The sequence below is a fragment of the Dermacentor variabilis genome, chromosome 1 (genome assembly GCF_050947875.1).
Source record: "Dermacentor variabilis isolate Ectoservices chromosome 1, ASM5094787v1, whole genome shotgun sequence".
In the NCBI taxonomy this organism is placed as follows: Eukaryota; Metazoa; Arthropoda; class Arachnida; order Ixodida; family Ixodidae; genus Dermacentor; species Dermacentor variabilis.
Window position 1 is genome coordinate 46047267 of NC_134568.1, and position 22185 is coordinate 46069451.

A 22185-nucleotide genomic window follows, 5' to 3' on the forward strand; every position below is an offset into this window, starting at 1 on the left:
TATTAAAGTGAATTGAGATTCCTCGTTTATAAGTACTTCCTGTTCTATTTAGTGCATTTTTTTATCCCCGAAAGCTTTAGAGTACGGATTCTTAAAGGGCTCTGCGTTTAATAATTCCCTCGTACTTAACCAAAACATACAAGAAATTGGAGTGTTCGGATAGATGACTTCCGAATGGAATCGAATATCGAAACTGGACGTACGGTCAACTAACAACTAGCAAAGGCGGCCAGCCAATGGGGAACAGCGCTTACGAACGAACACCCTCGTGAATGTGGCCCTCGGTTCCTCTGGGAAATGACTGCAGCCGAATCATTCGGAACACTACTTACTCGCGTCGATCCCTCTCCTTCGAACTCCAATAAGCGTTGTTATCCCTTATACTCGGACTGAAACAATTATTCGAAAATTTCGGGTAGCGAATTCCCGAGCAGAGTACGAATATAACCGCAAGGACTATTCAATTCGTATACGAAATGTCGAATATTCGCACGCCTCTACTAAAAATATATACAGTGTACCAAGCTTGTCGACGCAGGAGTGGTGTATAGCAGTTGCTTGCATCGTACGAAAGAGCCAGTAACTGTGTGAGTGCTCGCACGTCTTTCACGACCTGACACTCGCCACTTAAGCACGATAAAGCACACTTGTATTCTTATCCTGTAGCGCACTTTTAAACATTGCGTTATTCTTTTCACGAATATGCTCATGTTAAAGCGTTACGTCACTACGAACATCAGCAAACGATAAACATGCCTTGAATGACCTTGTATGTACATACACAGAGTGTTTCAGCGTAAGGGTGGTGGTGGGCGGCAGAGTTTCGGTCGTTCTGCGTGTTTGCGCTAGAGCCGTATGATAGCCTTGTTGCCATTAGAGGCCAGTGACGACAAATTTTACAGCGTAGAAACTTTTGCGAGTGCGTCTGCATTGCATTCAAAACAGCCAAAACTGAAACGGAGCGCATGAAGGTTAAATATGATAGAAACTATGAGCGAAACATCTGGGGACTGAATTCAGAAAGCTTTTCGTTCGTTAAAGTATCTTGGCTATTGGCCAGCCGCCTTCGCGATGACAATATGTCGAACGTCAGAATTGGCTGAAATTTTATCTTCCGAACAATTATAGCGTAAGTGCTTCCTGTTAATGCGAGCCCTGGTTTGGTATTTGGAGAAGGAAGTGGAACGGAGAAATTATATGGAAACATTTTCGTGTATAGCGGATGCCATGCGAGCACGGAACTCATGTCAGATGAGTGTTAAACAAACATTTTATAGATAAATATGCCTGATGAGCCACTAACGACACCTCATAAACACAGCGCTCCACCAAGCGATTGCCGCAATTGTGTCCACCCCCCCCCCCCCATACCTCTAAATGAATGCTCGTACCGCACCCACTGACTGCTCTGCTTCTTTTTTTTTTGTTTTTTTTTTAGCGGGGCGGATCCAGATATATAAGTGGGCTGTAGCTCGGCCTTGCGCTTGGCCAAAAGAAAGAACGCGTCTCTCGCTTGAAGGCTATAAATGCTACCGGGAGGGGCTGTCTCTCTAACTGCACACACAGCGAACGTAAAAGGGGCGCAGCAGGAGATACAACGCGGTCTCTCGTGACAAGATCAGTTTCGCAATCGCCCCAACAGGTTCTGATCATAACAGGCGGCGTGCGTGAGAGCTGCGAGCGCGATCGCGCGTCGGTCTAACCTCTCGGTCTCGTTTGTCTGAAAACAATGACGAAGGCCGTACTCCCACGGCGTATAAGCCGGCGCTGTGAAGTGGGCGCCGCTCTCCCAACAGCAAGGGCGCGTATACCATGCGTGCCGTACTTGGGTGCGAACGGATCATTGCGCCTACAGCGCGCGACCGTCGGAGCGCGGTTCCGGCCATGCGCTCACCGACCTCGCACTAAAGATATACGCGGCATTTGTGTCTACGGCACACTTCAGCGACCGCCCGTACTGCTGACTTGTGGAAGTCCGACTGTGTCGAACTGCGCACCTACAACCAATTGTTTCAGTACGCGACCAACCATGCTGTCACTATAGATTTGTAGCCGCGGTATCCTTGGATGTCACGCTTTCTTGACCCCACTTCCTGCTATACCCCGGTGAACTTCCCGTATTTGCACATGTAATCGCATGGCCGCTCGCACAGCTTCTCGGAGCGTTTCTGTAGATGTCTTCAAGAAACACGAAAGCGCAGTAATTTTATTTATTCTGCTCAAAAAAAAAATGAATAAGAAGAAGAAGCGTGAGCGAACAAGTTCTACTTAGTTAAACTGACATTAAATTGCAGCTTTTCATAGCGTAAAACCGTGCTCAAGTCGTGCCTGCATGAACCCTTGACGCATATATAGATGTATTTTGAGGCAACAGAGATTTTTTGATTAGGTAACGCAAGCCGCACCCAAGCGTTGGGGGATGCAGACTCGGTTGTGGGCCATTCGCGCACTTTTATTTGCTCCCTTTGGGTTCTTTTGTAAGCCCGGTGGTTAGCGTCCCCCAACACTTGGGTATGGCTTGCGTCCCTATATAGGGTGTCCCGGCTAACTTTAGCTACAGTTTCATCATCATCAGCATCATCAGCCTGCTTACGCCCACTGCAGGGCAAAGGCCCTTCCCATACTTCTCCAACTACCCCGGTCATGTACTAATTGTGGCCATGCCGTCCCTGCAAACTTCTTAATCTCATCCGCCCACCTAACTTTCTGCCGCCCCCTGCTACGCTTCCCGTCCCTTGGAATCCAGTCCGTAACCCTTAATGACCATCGGTTATCTTCCCTCCTCATTACATGTCCTGCCCATGCCCATTTCTTTTTCTTGATTCCATATACGATGTCATTAACTCGAGTTTGTTCCCTCACCCAATCTGCTCTTTTCTTATCCCTTAACGTTACACGCATCATTCTTCTTTCCGTAGCTCGTTGCGTCGTCCTCAATTTAAGTAGGACCCTTTTCGTAAGCCTCCAGGTTTCTGCCCCGTACGTGAGTACTGGTAAGACACAGCTGTTATGCACTTTTCTCTTGAGGGATAATGGCAACCTGCTGTTCATGATCTGAGAATGCGCGACAAACGCACCCCAGCCCAATCTTTTTCTTCTGATTATTTCAGTCTCATAATCCGGATCCGCGGTCACGACCTGCCCTAAGTAGATGTATTCGCTTACCAATTCCAGTGCCTCGCTGCCTATCGTAAGCTGCTGTTCTCTTCTGAGACTGTTAAACATTACTTTAGTTTTCTGCAGATTATTTTTAGACCCACTCTTCTGCTTTGCCTCTCCAGGTCAGTGAGTATGCCTTGCAATTGGTCCCCTGAGTTACTAAGCAAGGCAATATCATCAGCGAATCGCAAGTTACTAAGGTATTCTCCATTAACTCTTATCCTCAATTCTTCCCAATCCAGGTCTCTGAATACCTCCTGTAAACACGATGTGAATAGCATTGGAGAGATCGTATCTCCCTGCCTGACGCCTTTCTTTATTGGGATTTTGTTGCTTTCTTTATGGAGGACTACGGTGGCTGTGGAGCCGCTATAGATATCTTTCAGTATTTTTTACATACGGCTCGTCTACACCCTGATCCGTAATGCCTCCATGACTGCAGGGATTTCGACAGAATCAAACGCTTTCTCGTAATCAATGAAAGCTATATATAAGGGTTGGTTATATTCCGCGCATTTCTCTATCACCTGATTGATAGTGTGAATATGGTCTATTGTTGAGTAGCCTTTACGGAATTCTGCCTGGTCCTTTGCTTGGCCGAAGTCTAAGGTGTTCCTGATTCTATTTGTGATTACCTTAGTAAATATTTTGTAGGCAACGGACAGTAAGCTGCTCGGTCCATAATCTTTCAAGTCCGTGGCGTCCCCTTTCTTATGGATTAGGATTATGTTAGCGGTCTTCCAATATTCCGGTGTGCTCCAGGTCATGAGGCATTGCGTATACAGGGTGGCCAGTTTTTCTAGAACAATTTGCCCACCATCCTTCAACAAATCTGCTGTTACTTGATCCTCCCCAGCTGCCTTCCCCCTTTGCATAGCTTCCAAGGCTTTCTTTACTTCTTCCGGCGTTACTTGTAGGATTTCAAATTCATCTAGCCTATTCTCTCTTCCATTATCGTCGTGGGTGCAACTGGTACTGTATAAATCTCTATAGAACTCCTCAGCCACTTGAACTATCTCATCCATATTAGTAATGTTATTGCCGGATTTGTTTCTTAACGCATACATCTGATGCTTGCCAATTCCTAGTTTCTTCTTCACTGCTTTTAGGCTTCCTCAGTTTCTGAGAGCATGTTCAATTCTATCCATATTATACTTCCTTATGTCAGCTGTTTAAAAATATGCAAATCCTACGTAGCTGGACAGAACCAAGGTAACGTTGTTTGCCGTCGCATGGAAATACTCAGACAATTTTTTTTGCATTCCGCCTGATTATATCATTAGTTTTAATTAATTATTCAACTTCTCAACTATTATAATTAGATGAAAAGCGTCAAAGAGAAAATTGTAGAGCAGCACGAAAAATTTCCGATGCAGCTTTCTGTTGCTCAAGACGTGCTACATAAAAGTGTATTTCCATGCGTGAAAGAAGCCCGTAAATACACGCAAAATTGCCGCGCGACTGGCCACTCAAGGCACTTTTTTATTTGAAATTAAGTGGGTGAAAGAAAGTAGCACAAATGCGTTACATTAAACTTATATAAACCGAGCATGTTATCCGCATTTTTCTTTCTTTCTTGTGTGTGTGTGTGTGTGTGTGTGTGTGTGTGTGTGTGTGTGTGTGTGTGTGTGTGTGTGTGTGTGTGTGGTTTTTTATTTAATTTATTTTTTTTTATATGGTGTTTCACGTGCCAAAAGCACTTTCTGATTGCGAGGCATGTCGTAGTGGGGGTTTCCGGAAATTTAGACCACCTGGGGTTCTTTAACGCGCACCTAAACCAAAGTACACGGGTGTTTTCGCATTTTGCCCCCGTCGAAATGCGGCCGCCGTGGCCGGGATTCAATCCCGCGGCCTTGCGCTTAGCAGCCCGGCACCGTAGCCACTAAGCAACCACGGCGGGTTATATGCGGTTGACATCTCTATACTTTTCCTTTCCTTCTTCCTCATCGTTCTCCACCCCTGCACGGGATACGTGTAATCTGCAGTCGCGGGAGAGTTGACCAGCGCCTCTCACGGGAAAGGCTGGAGGGGCCGCTGGCTGTAGTAACAGGGACAGCTATACTCTAGAATCCCGTTATATATATATATATATATATATATATATATATATATATATATATATATATATATATATATATATATATATATATATATCCACACGAAAACCAGCAGACAATGAGACAACAAGGAAAGCGCAGGGCGAATTGGTTTTTTTTAGTAATTGCAATGTAGAAATTATAAGTAAATGAATATATAATTCGTTCAAGGGAAAACTAATCTTTGATGACATTTCTTTCAAAACACGCAGAGCTTCTTCCAGCGCGTTTACTTGAGGGCCTCCTTCAAGATAATCTTAACCAATTTCCGTCTCACTTGATCATTCTACGGACGCAGCACAAGGTTTAGAGAAGGCCGAGGGCATATATAGTTCGATCGGAGTGTCACCATATTTTTCGGCTTCACAGGAAAGAATGCGCCGTGCCACCGCTCGATCCACTTTTCTATATTCTAGTACGCTATAGCTGCAAATCGCGCTTCTACTACGCGCTTCGTGTTGGTTTATTCGGTGTTGCGTCATGGTTTGGATCTGAGCTGTCATGATCCGTATACGGTTATTCCACGAAAATTGAGATTGGCCTGCTACAAATTGTTTCAAAATGAAATTTAGTCTGCTCCAAAATGCAATTCTGTCTGCATCAAACTGCTCCCAAAACGCGTTTACTTGCTCCAAAAATGGTTACAATATGATTTTGACCAGTCCCACCCATGTGTGTCTGTATGTGTGTGTACGTGTGTGTGTACGTGTGTGTGTGTGTGTGTACGTGTGTGTGTGCGTGTGTGTGTGTGTGTGTGTGTGTGCGTGCGTGCGTGCGTGTGTGTGTGTGTGTGCGTGCGTGTGTGTGTGTGTGTGTGTGTGTGTGTGTGTGTGTGTGTGTGTGTGTGTGTGTGAAAGAGAGAGAGAGAGAAATTTGTAAGAATATGCATATGTATCGTGCGGGTGGCAGCCTCGCCATTTTTTCGCGCCATGTTAATGTTTCCCACTCAGTTCTATACTGTGACCTCTACGCAAGTGCACGTGCACGAGCACAGCAAAAGTAAACTGTCTCCAATGCTTGTCAGGTTTAAAAGCGTGGCTTATCGTAGTTACGCACGCGCAGTCGTCCTTAAACGTAGCTCATTTTCCCGTTGAACCAATATGCTGAAATTCAATTCGTTGTAATATTACGAAAAAAAAAAGAAAGTTTTCGTCCTAGCGATCATGATCAGTATGGGTGATCTCGGGAAAAGTGAACATCAGGCGGACAGACGCTTAGTGACCTCCTATGCATGAACTCGTCAGAGTCAGCCATGCTGAACATGACGCTTATTGATTATTTAATTTTTCCAATAAAAGTCTATACCATGATGATTAGGACGTATGTTCAGGTGCCCTAGGAGGAACGCGAAGCCGTGTGGTTGTAAGTTTTAGCAAGCTTCTTGGATGCGAGATTACAATTAGCATAGCGTGCCTGGAAGCCTGGCGATATAACAATGTAGATAGGTTGCAGTGATACTCGCAGATATTCTCCAGTGATACCGTAGCGTTTTTAACAGCGTTTGGTTCAATCGATGGATAATATCAGGAAAGAAGGAAGTAGTTCATTCAAGCTTACTCGAGCGGTTAGCGTGCAGTAACTATACGTCTAGCTGCTATTTATAAAACTCTATAATTAATAAACGGGACTCTATTTCCATACAGCGCTAAAAAATTATGGGGTTTAACGTGCCAAAACCACTTGCCGATTGTGAGACACGCCATAGTGGAGGACTCCGGAAATTTCGACCATCTGGGGTTCTTTAACGCGCACCTAAATCTAAGTACACGGGTGCTTTCGCCCCCATCGAAATGCGGCCGCTGCGGCAGGGATTCGATCACGTGACCTAGTGCTCAGCAGCCCAACACCATAGCCACTGGGCAACCACGGCGGGTTCCATTTAGCATTAAAGACATTGTCCTGCCAAGAGCTCAGAGAACAAAGAACCTGGGAGTGTACTTCGGTAGCTCTTCGAGTTTCTCGTCCCACGTTCTACAGACAAGGAAGCCTGCACTTCGAACGCTCGGCACAGTACGCCGGGTGACGAGAGACTTCAAGGAACCTGGACCATTTGTTACTTTATATCAGAACGTATGCCTTCGAGTTCTTGAGCACGCCTCTGTTGTTTGCGGTGGCACTTGTAGGTCAAGTTGGGAACTTCTCGAAAATGTGCAAAAAAGTTCACATCTATATTTAAACATCGATTCCGTCAAAAGCTTTCCATCTCCTTAGAGCAAACACATACACTCACGTAACCTACCCTCACCTGTAGATGCAACAAATCATATGTTCTTTTTCTTCACAAATTGATACGCGGAAACATATGCTGCTCACACTTGCTTTCTAATGTGCGCTTTTACATTCCGCAGAAAGACACAAGCAAATGGCGTGTTTTTCAGCCTTTGGATTTTTGTGACTCTCTATCTAGAGTGCAGGCGACATGTAACGCCCGTTCAGAGAACCTGGATATCTTCTTGCTTAATTTTAATATTTTCCTGAAAAAAGTTGCAGAGGAATTTCAATAACTGAAAAAAACTATCATAACTGTCCTGTGTTCCGTCATTCTGTAATCCATTCTTCTGTTTCTCCACTTTTGCTTTGTATTCCCTTCGTGTACACATTTTATGTGTGCGTGCGTGTTTATGTGTGTGAGCTTACATTGTTCTTCCTATGCAGTGTTTTGCCGAGTGCGCCAGCACCAAGACCCTCGAGGTTGTTTCTGGGCACTTTAATAAACACCATTAATTCATTATTATTATTATTATTATTATTATTATTATTATTATTATTATTATTATTATTATTATTATTATTATTATTATTATTATTATTATTATTATTATTATTATTATTATATCACCCAGGAACAGACTAATGACCATAGTGCTGATGGACTTTGCAGTGTGCATGAACCCATTATGGGACTCATGCATACAAAACATAACACGTAAAATCATGTCGACTATACATATTCTAACATTATCATCAACATTATATTTATATCCGCTGCATGACGATACCCCTCTCTTGAGACAGCTGATTGCATCTTATACCTGCAAATTTTCTAATCTCATAACACCTCTCACCTACTGCAGTTCTCGATTACGCATGCTATAGTGAGGACAAAAGCTAGCATTATATAAATACTGGCAATAGTACAGTAAAGCTAGAAGCAAGCTAAGCGATAGTTGAAAACAACAATTCTAAATAAACGTTCCGGAAAACAGCATCAAGCACAAGCAGGTAATTCCCATCGTGTCTCCTACAAGTTAACATAGCCTGTGCGAAACTAAGCGCAACACATGGATGTAAATGGTCTATGGCAGACATCGGCAAGCTCAGACTGTTCGCTATATGCTTTCTCAGTGCTTTCCAATTGATTTTCGGCGAAGTTTCCTGATAAGAATGCATGCCTGGATGTCGTTGAGAACTTTTGCGCAATTCTGAATGTATGCCTCTTAAATACGTTCCTGACAGTCGATGACCGCGTGGAGACTGAAAAGAAAGATTAGGGGGCCGCAGACAGCGTTTGTCATTGGCTTGCACGACACCGCTCTGCCCTTATCTCTGTGATAAGTTATTTGGCGCCACAGGTGATAGGAAGTGGATAAAATCAAAGAAAAATAAGGCTTACAAAATGTGGCCCTAAGTCAGCGTTTTTTTTTTTTTTTTCTCTTGTCGACTGTCGAAAGACACTTATATTGTGATAGTAGGGAACGTTTCCTTAGGCATTTCTGGGACAGAAATAGCGGGGTTTCATAATGAAGAGATTTGTCTGGACTCGACTTAGTACGATCTTTGTCGGATTATATGTGCCACTCCACAAGTGAAGAAAATTGGGCGGTACTTCGGGCTGCATAGTTTAGAAATCGCATCGGCACCTGCAAATCCTATTAAAATACGGCTACAGTTTTGCCAAACGTACGTCAGGCACACCCGATTGTGGGGTTCGTGTAAGCAAAGAAGTTATAGGCTGGGGCTGAAAAGAACTCTGAGGCTTTTGCAAGGCTTCTGCAACGTAATTATCGCTCAACAAAGTGAGTAATGATGCAGAAACTGCCGGTGAAATCTGATTTGAAACTTACTTGAAGGAAACATTGTCTTCCCACTGCATGGGATTAAGGTATACGTAACATTGATCTATACTTTAAATCGAGGACGAACAATAGACATAAAGATGCACTTTTTTCACCCATTTGTAGGCCAGGGCTTTGGACGGGCCCAGCCTTAACTACTTTGTGAGACCTAGGAAAGTTCAAAGGCAACCGTTAAATACAGGAGATAATGTAGGTACGGGTACGGAGATAGACGCCTTTAGAAAAGACATAATAATGCTGTTTGGATCCCAGGTACGCGACAGCCTTGATTCTGGTAAGCTGCCATTGACGATGCATTCAAGCGTCGTGCTGGTCACATCAAAACGACGACCATAAGCCTTTTGACTCAAAGTTACAATCAGGCGTGCGAAAAATTTCACTGAATTTGCTCCACGACAGCGGCGTTAGAAACGCCCAAGATTATATGCTGTCACTAAAGTCAAGAACACGAAGCACGTTTTCACTCTTGTTAGATTTGGATCTAACCTTCACGCTTATTCAGAAGGCTGTCGCTTTTCTCAGCAGATTACACTCAGACGAAGCAATGTAAGCGGAGTGATCACAATCGCATAAGGCTTTGTACACATAGATCTATCCTGTCTCACTTTATTATTCTGCACATTATAAGGACACCTCCTAAACGTTTTTTTTAACCTTTCTTTTTTTCCTTTTCGGGTGCACTTTAAAGACGTTCGAACGAACCCGAGTTCGAGCGAGAACCCCCGCCCCCTCCCCCCCAAAAAATCGGTATATTGACGCCACCAGCTCCCCTCCCCCTTTTTTTTTTTTTGAAGCATATACCAAGGCATTCACTTTTGGGACAAGTAGCAGCAACTTCGCTGACTTTATTATAAGCTATAAGTCGGCCATAAGTAGACATTATCAATCAAAACTAGAAAAATATAGCAGCTGCAAGTCGAGCAATCTAGTATATACGGATTCGTGGTGCTGAAAGGCACGCGTGCATACACGGACACAAGCAGGACGAAAAGGACAACACAAACACCATCAATTGTCCTTCACGCCTGCCTTTCAGTACGTGAAAGGATAACTCTAAAAGCTAGAATAAAGCATCCAGCGACAAAACTAGATATTTGAGTATAAGAATATCTTTGGCGTACGGCTTTTTCCCAGCTTCCTTTAACTGGTGCATGAGTAGAGGGAGAGAGAGCGCGAGTGGGGTGAATATTGTGCGCGTGGACTAGCTTAATGTCGCTCTTAATGACGCGCAGCAGTTTCGTGCTGGATACGCAAATATCTAAAATGCCGTTAAAAGAGTATTCTACTCGATTCACCTGCTGCAGGTTGACCAATAACAGAAAGTCGACAAATAAGCAATGTTGTTATGGAAGAATGTAGGACTAATGCCTTCAGCTGATACATTCTACAGTGTCTAGCTCGAAACTCTTACTCGTTCGTTTTCCGCTATAGGTGAACAGTGTTAGCTAAAGAAAGTCTAGAAGCAACCTATTTTTTGGTGTAGTGCTGTGGTTACATACTGATATTTCCTCTCATGGCACGTTAGAAACATTAAAATGTCCAGAAAGATACAAATTCGAGCTCTGCGTGGTTCCTAGCTGTGTTCTCCAGTGATGCTAAACATCGCTTAAGGAACAACGGAGAAGCGATGAGAGCTGTATAAAAAGTATCGACCTATAAGTGTTTTCCCCAGTGCAAGCAAAGGCCCACGTGCCCAAACGGATTCAGGAATGGATTCGCATAGCAATGCGGGTCGCCTCGCGCACACCAGCGAATTGAGCAAAGCAATCGAAACACCGCCGTTAGCAGTACGTGTTATTCTCATTATCAGTGGCGTCGCGGTCACTGTGAATGACGTTCTAGTTACAACGGAAATAATACAATGACGATAAGACATATGGCAAGCAAATTTCCGTTAAGATTACGATGTACAAAACAATAAAAAAATAAAAGCGGTACGATTTTTTTTTTTTTTGAAACGATGTGATAGGAGAGGTCGGTGCCTTTAGGTGGCACCTGCCACACCTCATGGCTTATTATTTACAACAACAACAACTATTATTATTATTATTATTATTATTATTATTATTATTATTATTATTATTATTATTATTATTATTATTATTATTATTATTATTAGTTCTAGAAAACATAGTACATTCATCAGGCGTGCCAAAGCCACATTGGGCTTGACTGGTAGAGAGTGACAGGCAGCATACAAACTGTTACATGAAAACAGCAATATAGTAAAAAAAGAACTGTAAAAAAAAACCTTATGAGTACAATAAGGCAGTTGTGCAAATAGTTGCCAAGCTCGCATGGTGAACACCTTGCTAAAAAATATATATAAAAAGAAAGTAAAAGAAAAGAACGAAAGTAGGAAACAAAGAGAGAAAGAAAACCGGAATGCTGTAATTTCTTTTTCCTTCCTCACTACCATTCTGGTGTTTTTTTTTTTTCTACAGTAACGTACGAGACGGGCTAGTTGAAGTTCCATTGGGTTATACAGCGCGAAACCAAGACAAACGACGCAAAAAAAAAAATACGTTAGAGAGACGATGACCAAGAGCTGTCTTTGTCTCTATTTCGTCTTTTTGCGTCGTTCGTCCGGTTTCGCGCTGTTTAACAAGCCTTTTTTTTTTTTCTCTACCCCAGACAATCCACGCATCCACCTGGGCAACTATGCGCAACTGGTGAGCACGGATCTGCCGATGTCATCGCTGTCATTCCTGTCATCGATGTCAAGATTAGCGGAACGGTGTTTGCTGGCACCGTGCGCACACAAATCTCTTCGAAAGTCGCGCGCAGGAAGCGGAACGGAGAATGAGGAAAAACAAAACAAAACAAAACAAAAAAAAGAGACACGACACGCCGGAAAACGCGCAACTAACAGGCATCGTGGCTCTTCGCCCGCTCTCGGCAGCCCGCGCACGGGGACGGCCCGGTTGCTCCGCGGAATCGGACACAAGGTCGGCGGCAGCGGTGGAAGAGGGCCAGCGCTCGCCCGCTCGTCACCGACGCCGGGCGCAGAGAGGCGCTTGGGCTGGCAGAGAGAACAGCCGTGCCTCCCTACTGTAATTACTAGAGGGAAAAAATACTGTAGACGAATCGACATTTGGGCGAGTTGGTACTGCAATTACTAGAGGGAACTGTGGCGCTGCGATCGTTCGGCTACCGTGGGAGTTGGTGGAGGGGTGGGGCAGGGGTTTGTCTAATCGTGGTGCTTGTTGGCTTCGGACGTTCTTGTGGCTTTGTTTACTACGCATTAACCCTCCGCGGTGGCGTAGCGGCTTTGGATTTACGATGATAAACCCGGGGGGCTCCGGATCAAATTCCCGCCGTGGCGGACGCATTTAGATGGGGGGCGAAATGCAACAACGACCGACCGCGTATACCGTGCATTGAATACGCGTTATATAGCCCCAGGTGGTCGAAATTAATCCGAAATCCGCCACTACGGCGTGCCTCATAATCAGATCATGGTTTTTGCACGCAGTACCGCATAATAATAATAATAATAATAATAATAATAATAATAATAATAATAATAATAATAATAATAATAATAATAATAATAATAATAATCTATATATCTGCATTTATTGGCCTGAATTTGCAATCAATCATAGTTCTTAATACTAATATTCTGGGGCTTTAACGTTCACCTGACTGTAAGTACGCGAGCATTAATTTTCCATTCTGTCCCCATCGGGAATGCTGCCCCCGCGGCCATCAATCTTATTTTCTAAATGCACGAAAGCAGCAAGTTTTTGCGCACTTGCACAATCGTTGCGAATAGTTGCATTTACAGCGCAAATATTTTGTTGAAAATTATCAATCTTCAAAATCATAAAGCCGTTTGAAGACAAAATGACGAAATGGCCAGCGTGTGAACACACGCTGGCTGGTACGTCGTATCATATAAACGTATATATATATATATATATATATATATATATATATATATATATATATATATATATATATATATATATATATATATATATATATATATATATATATACACATATATATGATAGCTCTCGTAGACACCATTGGTCCGAGTTCGCTCGAATAACTTCAGCAGGAAACTGTACATGCCACCCGAAATTTCTCGGTTCCAGCGCCCGTCGCAGGAAGTGCTTATAAAGAGGCTCGCGACAATATCAACAACGTCCTGGCGGCGAACACGGGCTGTTTTCGGCTGTTCGTTGACTTGGGCGAAAGTGCGCACGATGCGAGCGATGCCAGAATCATGCATGCATGACGTGCCACGCTCACCCCACGGTCACGCTTCCACCTGAACGCATTGCCCCTGATACTCAGCCTTCGCGTCACGGTATATAGCCCCAAATCCTGCGGTGTAACAATGCCGGCACATTCTTTAAAAAAAAAATTGAAAGACACGTCTTATAGTTCGATTTTTCAGCGAGAAGTTGTCGGTGTACACGTTCTTAAAGCAAGGTTTGAGACACGGCTCCATGGTTCGTTACTGGACTGCTGAAGCACTGGTGTCGTGGATGTGGAGGAGACCCGTCTCACCTATGTGCGGAATTGTGGTCTCTGCTGGCGATTTCGCAACGATGCAGCGCAGTGCTGACCCCCGAACGCTTTCTTTCTCTTTTTCTTTCTTTCTTTGCAAGTTGACCCTCAACGTCCTGCGCTGTTAGCAATAGACACATCATAGCATATGCGTCCACAACCCGCAACCCCGTGATCGTCGGTTGCAGAACGCCGCAGTCACTGAACCACCGCCGACAGGGTATTTAATAAATAATAACGGCAACACGCTCGGCAGCACAGCCGAAATCGCTGTAAGAAAATGGCGTTTCGTATTCACTGCGAACACCCTCGTTGAATGATTCCCACACGTCCGGCGCGCCAACCCCCTCCGTGTGGGCACACACCCAGTTTTAAAAAGACTTGGGTTCGTGCCCGCTCTTCTGGGCCGCCCATCTCCTCTCGCGAGGACTCTGTGTGTGCATACCAAGGGTGTGTGATAAGCGACTGTGCGCCTAAGTCGCGTAATACTGCAGCTCGCGCTGACTCGGTTGGATGCATGCCACAGCGAGGCCGTCTTGCTTCGCGCACGAGGAGCGCGGGAGCGTGACTGAGGAAACTGCCGTGCAAAGGGGACGGTTCCCGCGGCAGTTACGTGAGCAGATCGTGGCTCGAATGAGCTTCGCCTATGGCGACGAAAGGTGCAGCCCTCGAGATGGAAGAGTTGAAATGGAAAGAACACTCTGCAAAGAATGATAGAGATGTTTAGGTAGTAAGTGATGAAGGTGTATGCACTTCACCGACAGGAAGCCTATGGTTTTTCTGTTTGTTTGCTTGTTTCTTGTTCTTGTGGTGGAGCCAGCATATTTCCGCTTCCAAACACACCATTAAGGTGAACGTGACATCGTCCCCCCCCCTCTCTTTCTTCTTTCAAATCGCGAACATATTCAATAGGGAAAGGAGCGACGAGACCTATAGCACACTCAAAATTTGCAATGGATTTTTGTTTTCAATAAGACAACGTACCCGTTAAGCCGGATTCACACGACAGAGCGGATCACCGATTCCGTCTGCAGACGACCGTGACGATGCTGAGCTGTAACGAATCACCCCGCTAGCAGCTCGTCTGCGGCGTTCTTTCTTTTTTTTTTTTTCGCGTGTGGCGTAATTCGGTGGCACTGAGCTACGTCATGCTCATCCGCTGGCCAAATCGGCAGTCCATGCTTTCACGTGAATCCCACATTAGGTAGCGATGGGTGCCTACAATCGCGGGCTCTTCCATTTTATAATCAGCAGGGTAGTTGTGGACAGAGATAAAACAGCTTAGATGAAAAACGCCAAAAAAATCGCAAAGTAAATGTCCACCCAACACCATGTTATATACTAAGCTTTGTAATTGCTATGTATATTCACAGCATATACCATATATAATGTGCATCCAGCACACAGGCCTGCCGTATATGTAGTTACACGCAATATAGTGAATTTCCTCGACTATACCTTACTAGTACATGGGGGATCTTGAAATCGGCTCTAACTATTGATGAACATATACAGAATGAGCACTCTTACAATGTGTGCGTGATTTTGTCACCACGAAATCACACACACATAAATGCGCACTTTCCTTGTTTATTCGTTTCTGTTGCACGAAGTGACGCCCGAAACTGGCGCCACACGTTCGCAGCCTCTTTTTTACAGCTAAGCCCTTTCTTTATGTCACTCTTTTTCAAAATCTTTACACCTAAGCGAAACAGTGAAATATAGGAAACATCGCAGCGCAGGGTGGCAGATTACTTTTTGACAACCTGAAGCTTTTTAGCGCGAAGCGGTTCTAAAGACGTGGAAGTTTTTGCGCCCATCCCATGCAACTGCGGCTGCCGCGGCATATATGCAGTCGAACCCGTGACATAGAGCGTTCAGCAACGGAACGACTTAGCCGCGAATCTACCGCGGTGGGCACGACCACGCCTTTTACGACATGGTTATGCCACATTGAGAGCCGTCGCCTCCCATTAGAAGCGGAGCTCAACAGAGCTTCCTTCCTGGTAAGCGTTTTCTCATACGTTTTTTGTCTCCTGCAAAACAACTACGTGACTGCGCGTCACGTTCTGCTCTGCTGAGTAAACTCCACAACTCGCATTACGTTATATTCAGCCTCAAGCGACGCCAGTTTTTCTTTGAGGGGAAGGCGGCACAAACGGACTTACGCGGACATCTTGCAAACTGTGCAGCTTGGCATGAGACCTTGTCACAGTCACGTGAAGTGAATCACGAAGCTCACACACAGGCATGTTTTACATGAGAAGTTCGGTCGTCTTAGGAGAAGGTTATACGGTGTAGATTTGGGGTTTGTGCAATCGTAACAGCATTCTTGGTTTTATACTGGCTGTTTCAGCGAATACTTTCATTTTCTTTTTTTTTTTTAATTGCCTGTGGCAGTAGCACAATTTTAGCCCACGAGCAGGACTGCTCGAAGGGGCGGACATTACTTGCACAAGAAATGTAAGTGCATAATCGACTAACTTAAAAAAAATTTCTAATTAAGTTTTTTTAGCTAATTACCTTATGGCACATATTGCAATTTACAAATTCTAACCAGTGAGTTCGCAAAGTGGATCCACTTGGAACGAATTCTCAAGATGACATCAGTTTCAAGATATTAATTCCCGAACTTACCTGAGAAATGTATTGGCGTCCCAGTTACTTTTCTGCTTCAATGCATAAAACGACGTTTTGTTTAGAAATTATGTGGAACGACAGTGCGTTTTTACCTCAAGTTTGACACCGCATATCTCGTAAATGATGTCATCCACACAATTCTTTTCAAGTGGATATGCCTTGCAAGCTCACCCGCTAGAATTTGCAATTTGCATTATGTGCCATAAGGTAATGAGTTAAAAACTTAATTAGTGAATTTTTTGTTAATTCGTCGATTATGGATTTCTTTTTTCTTTTTGAAAGTAAGTTTCGCCTCTTCGAGTAGACCCGCAAATGGACTAGAATTGTGCTATCTGCCACAGTCAATTTAAAAGATACTTTTGAATGCGTTCGCCGAACGACCCTGCATGTATTAAAGAAGAGCTGACGCGGCAAAGTTCGTACTAAGTTCATTCATTTTCCGGGTTGAACGTGTTACGACTGCCACCCGTTGCTACGAGCTGGTACCTCCAGTTGGTGCGGGGACGGGGTTTCGGCGCCCTTCAACAGCGTCAGCTTGGAGCTCGAATGAGATTGTCCATCGGAGAGGGTCCGGCAGGGAATACGAGATGATGTGAAAACCAATAACGGAAGTTTAATACATCGTTACGGGTGAACCGTGCGCTTCAAGACAAATTAAAGTACAGAAACGTTCAGCGAGCATGCTCCTGCATGCACTCAAGGGCAGAGATCTGTCCGTGGCGTCTCGCGCTGGCCTTCTTATACGCTACACCATCCGGGCAACCACCTTCTCTCTTGCCTCCCGGTAGGGGGCCTTGTCAGCAAACTGGTCAGTTCACACCGAGGAATACGAAGAAAGACCATTCCCTGGCAATCCAAAACCCACTCACTCACTGGCGTAGAGGGGTTGAACGTAGGACAAAGGAGAGTAGGATTTGCACTTGTGCATGACCCCGCCGCGCGCACCTGACGACAAGTTTCATGTTGATGAGCGTGACGATTGGGCTCGTCGTGTCTCAGGCGCTTGGCATCCGTTTCCTTCATCACCGCACACAGTGAATCGTAACAAATGGTAGCAGTTTTATGTGGGATTAGAGGTGACATTACGCGCGCAGCTTGTCCAATGCCTTTGCAGCCTCCCTTCTGTGGCACTCGCTACATTGCGTTATCTCGTCCATCACTATATACTCAAAGACGTGGCGTAACCGCTCTCTTCCATTTTTTTTTCTTTCTTCAACGTCTCTGCGTGATTAAGTGGTCAAATCTATTGAAGCCGTGAGCTCAAAGACGCGTGCTCTACGGTAAACAGACAATGGATCATTTATCCACTTACAAACGACTTTACAAACAGGCTATTAAAAAAAAGCGGCATGGATAGAAGACAGCGGATCTGGGGTGTCACATCTCTGTCCGCCTGACTTTCCCGCGCTTAAAAAAAATAAGACAAATTAAGACAACCAACTCGCCCAACTTTCTACTAGTGCATATGTTATTTTCAGTTATCCCCGTTGATATTGAAATGAACTGCACATGACAACAATCGCGGACAAACTTTAAGAGGAGGAATAAACTTTATTTTAGGACAGCAGATTTAAGACCTAGGCCTGTCTACCTAGATGACGGCCTCGAGCCCTTGTGCCCTGGCGGCATCTTCGGCCTGCTGGATTGCCTTGAGTTGGTCTTCCGGTGCACAGCTGAGCAACATGGTCTTCCACTGCTCTCTGGTCTTATTTTATTCAGTGGGGGTGTCCGAAAACAAGCCCAAACCATATGTTGTAGGTCCCCCCTTTCTTGACAGAATCTACATATATCCTTGTAAAGGTCCGCGAAGTAGCAGCGGTAGGCCAGCGGGTTCGGATATGTATCTGTTTGTAAGAGGCGCCATGCCGTCGCTTGCCGTCTACTGAGCGAGGAGCGTCCCTGGGGGAAACGGGCCCTTCCCAATTTATAGTGTTTGGTGATCTCGTTAAAGCTTCTCATCCGGTCTCTCTCCTTTCCCAGTACTTGCATCTCACCTGCTCGGCCCGTCGGCTCTCGAGCCAGGTTGTGCGCTATTTCGTTCCCGGGAAGGGAGGAGTGTGCGGGTGCCCATATAATGTGAACGTCTCGATCTTCACGCAAGTTGTTAATTAAAGGAAAATGAGACATCCTCCCAATCGTGGCAATTGCTACAAAGGAAAGGTGTCCTTTCTATCAATTGCTACGATTGGATGGATGCCTCATTCTCCGTTAATTACTTCTCTCCACCATGCGGGTTTCCCCAGAACTATTACTTCAAACTCTTTACGAAAATTGGTTAAAATTCTCAGCGATACTGGCGAGATTCTTCCTTTGGCATAGTTCTTGACGGCTGTCTTGGAGTCGCTGACTACGATGTTAGCCTCCGTGGAGGCTATTGCCAGTGCTAAGGCAGCCACCTCTGCCTTTCCTCTTTTTACAGTGCCATTAACTGAGGAGTCACCTTATAGACTCGCCCAAACTATCAAGATACTCTCTCTATTTGCGCACTCCACCGCGTCCACATAGACGACGTCCCTGGCACTATACGGAATCTTTAGTGGAGAGCTCCCGCTCTTGCGATTCTTCTATTTTGGTGAAACTCCGGGTACATATTTCTGGGGATTGGAGGTATTTAGAGATGTTCCCTTATTTTCCTTGGGATGTCTCTCCGCAGTCTGGGCTGTGCTTCGTAGGTGATTACAATGTCGTCTAAGATGTGTCTCCCCGTCAAACTCTGTGTAAGTCTTTCATACTGCGCTACTCTCTGGGCCTCAATACGTTCGTCTAGTGTGTTGTACATGCCGAGCGCCAGGAATTTCTCGTTTGACATATTTGCCGGAAGGCTCAAGGATTGCTTATACGCCCTTCTAATAATGCATTCTACCTTGGCTTTCTCCGCAGCGTAGAGCTTGAGGCAAGGGACCACATATACAATACGACTGATTACGAATGTTTCTATTAATTGGATGAGATTGTGCGCTTTCATGCCATAGCTCCTGTTGGATATTCACTTTATTAGTCTGATTGTTGAGCACTATTGTCCAGTAGCCTAATGGTTTCTCCATTATGACCGTTTTCGGATATGCGAAGTCCCACTATTCTCAGGCTCTCCACTATCGGTATCCTGGCACCTTCTACTGTGACCATAATGCCCGGCCTTTCCTGAATGCTTTTTAGACCCATGTATGTGGGTGTATAGCGTAGAAGTTCTTATTTTTGTGAGGAACATCTCAGTCCCTTGTCTCTGATGTAGTCTTCGACCGTGTTTACTGCTGTTTGGAGGATCTCTTCCCCATGCCCATCGCTTCCAGCCGCCACCCGGAGGGTGATGTCGTCCGCGTAGAGGCTGTGTCCGAGTCCTTCTATCTTTTCGAGTCTAGCAGGAAGACCGATCATTGCCGCGTTGAATAGAAAGGGAGATAGGACTGAACCCTGCGGGGTACCCCTATTACCTAGTTTGAGCGCCTCCGATTTGGATTCTCAAATTGAAATCTTTGCCGTACGATCCGTCAAGAAGTCTTTGATGTACGCGTAGACAAACTATGCATTGATTGTTATCATATGCAGTGGCGTAGCAACAGGGGGGGCCGGGTGGCCGTGGGCCCCGTGTGCAAGGGGCCAGTGAGGGGGGGGGGGGTGTCATATACGTCTGAAGACACCCCTCTTTCCGCCGGCTACACCCGGGGAGGGGGGTGACAGAAGACCTATGGGCCCCGGGTGCCAGACGACCTAGCTACGCCACTGATCATATGCCTTCTAGCAGCTTGCTACCATTTCCATAATTGTGATCGCAGGAACGAAGCTACATATTGCTGCATGTTTATTCTGCTTTGTTCTTCTTAATTTCCCCGAATTTCCCAGAAAAAGACCGATAAAATTATTTCTTTAAGACCTCCCATTCCATTTTCCATTATAAAATCTAAGCAACACTAAAATTATTATTCAACTGATAACGTTTCAACCAATAAGTGCACAGTTCCTTGCCACTCACTTCCCAACTCAACTGTTAACATCATCCGCTAATAGACATCTGTAGTTTCTGGTAAACGTGTACAAATGCATGCCAGCACACACCTCGTACAAATCTAAATATAAATGAGGGCTAATTTAACGCGTTCAAGCAGTAGAAGAGTAGTTCTGGATCTTGTTTGACGAAGGAACCCACAGGCCCAGCTGCCCTAATAACCGGAAAATCGACTTTCCGAAGTGCGCGCGCGAAGCTTTAAAACGAGACGTCTATACTGGGAAAGGCAAAGAGATACGTGCGTAGACTGCAGGAAACTATGCCACGACGCCATCCTTGCAGCCGCGAACTAAACTGGTCAACCTTTGCTTTCAACTTCCCTGTACTGAGCAGACAGTACGCGTTGGGTGTCCAGCACAAGTATCCACGCAAGGGAGGACTCGGTATTTACAGTTTCGTAGCGCTAGCTTTCTTCTTCTTATTGTTGTTGCCGTTATTATTACTTTCTACATTTTGTCGCAGAGTCGGAGTGAATTATTCCTGCTATAAAACTTCGGTACGTGGGACAGAAAAATATTTTAGAAGCGGGAATGATCCCTTTTCGCTTATGACAAACCGGCCGCAGGCCGCATACATAGCATGGGCGCGAAGCGTAACCTCTGCCAGCGATCCACACCGGCGCAAAGCAAGGCAAGTGAACGACTTCGGTCGCGTTCCTAAACTACATAGCACCCGTACAACAGCCGCTCGTCGTCACCCGTCACCATGAACAATGATTAAAAAAAAAAGGGTGGGGGGGGGGGGCTGGCATTGCGTTTCTAGTGATACTGCTCGACAGTGCATGCAAACCGCGATGCAAACAAAAGCAGCAAATAAAGAAAATTCCACAGTCAGTTGCGTTCTTTTTTTTTTTCTCGTATGAAATCCCAGTCGTGCGTTTAGACTTGGAAACATCAAAGTCTGAACGCACGGTACAAGAGAGAAGGAGTTCACGCTACACCACCTAGGATATAAACTGTACGTTTCGGGAAATACAACTTTCAGTCGCAGCCTATCCCAGCAACCACTTTCTTATTACTGAGCACCCCGACAAAAAAGAAATAAAAAAGGAAACAGAGGACAGCACCGCGCGGGGCGAGCGCAAATTGGGCACTCGGCGAAATGAATGTACTCACCGCAGGGGGCAACGTGTTGCAGAGGTCGCGAGGTCTCCGGAGCAGCAGCGCGTATCCTTTTAGTTTGCCGCAGCCCCAGTCAGTCCCTAGGCTGGGGAGCGGACGGTCACTGCGAGCGAGCGCGTCACGGCAACACTACACGTCGCACGGAGGGGGGCCGTGCACACCCGGTTCCTTCCGGCACGAGGCGCACTTCCCGCACCAAGCGTACCGGCGCCGTTCGGAGAGCGCGCGTTGACGACGACGCAGCGCCAACGGGCGACAGCTGGGACGATCTCGATGGGGACAACGGAGGGAACGCACGAGGACCTACCAGGAGCGCGGCGGCTCGACCAAAGCCGACCCGACGAAGAACGGCTCGCGCTCTGCCCGACTCTTCCGACCCTTTTTTTTTTCTCGCCTCCCTCGCCACTCCGGGCATCCTTTACTTTGTTCACCCCTCTCGCCACCGTTGCTGCCCTCGGTCCAACCGTGGTTTTTGCTAGTCAATCGGGGGGGGGGGGGGGGAAGAGCGCCGCGAGAACCGGTTTGTTGCGCGACCGCTGGTGCAGCGGCTGGCGGGCACCGCGGAGCTG

At 45.6% G+C, this 22185-nt stretch overlaps 1 protein-coding gene across 3 annotated transcripts in view; it reads right to left on the reverse strand.

Annotated features, from left to right (window-relative positions):
- The window catches only part of Cad99C (cadherin 99C), a 269869-nt gene extending 247891 nt beyond the window's left edge, over positions 1-21978 (reverse strand). For all 3 annotated transcript variants that reach the window (XM_075687059.1, XM_075687060.1, XM_075687058.1), the window contains exon 1: positions 21611-21978. The gene's annotated coding sequence lies outside the window, so the exon portion shown is untranslated. The remainder of the gene's footprint in view (positions 1-21610) is intronic.
- Positions 21979-22185: the final 207 nt, after the last annotated feature.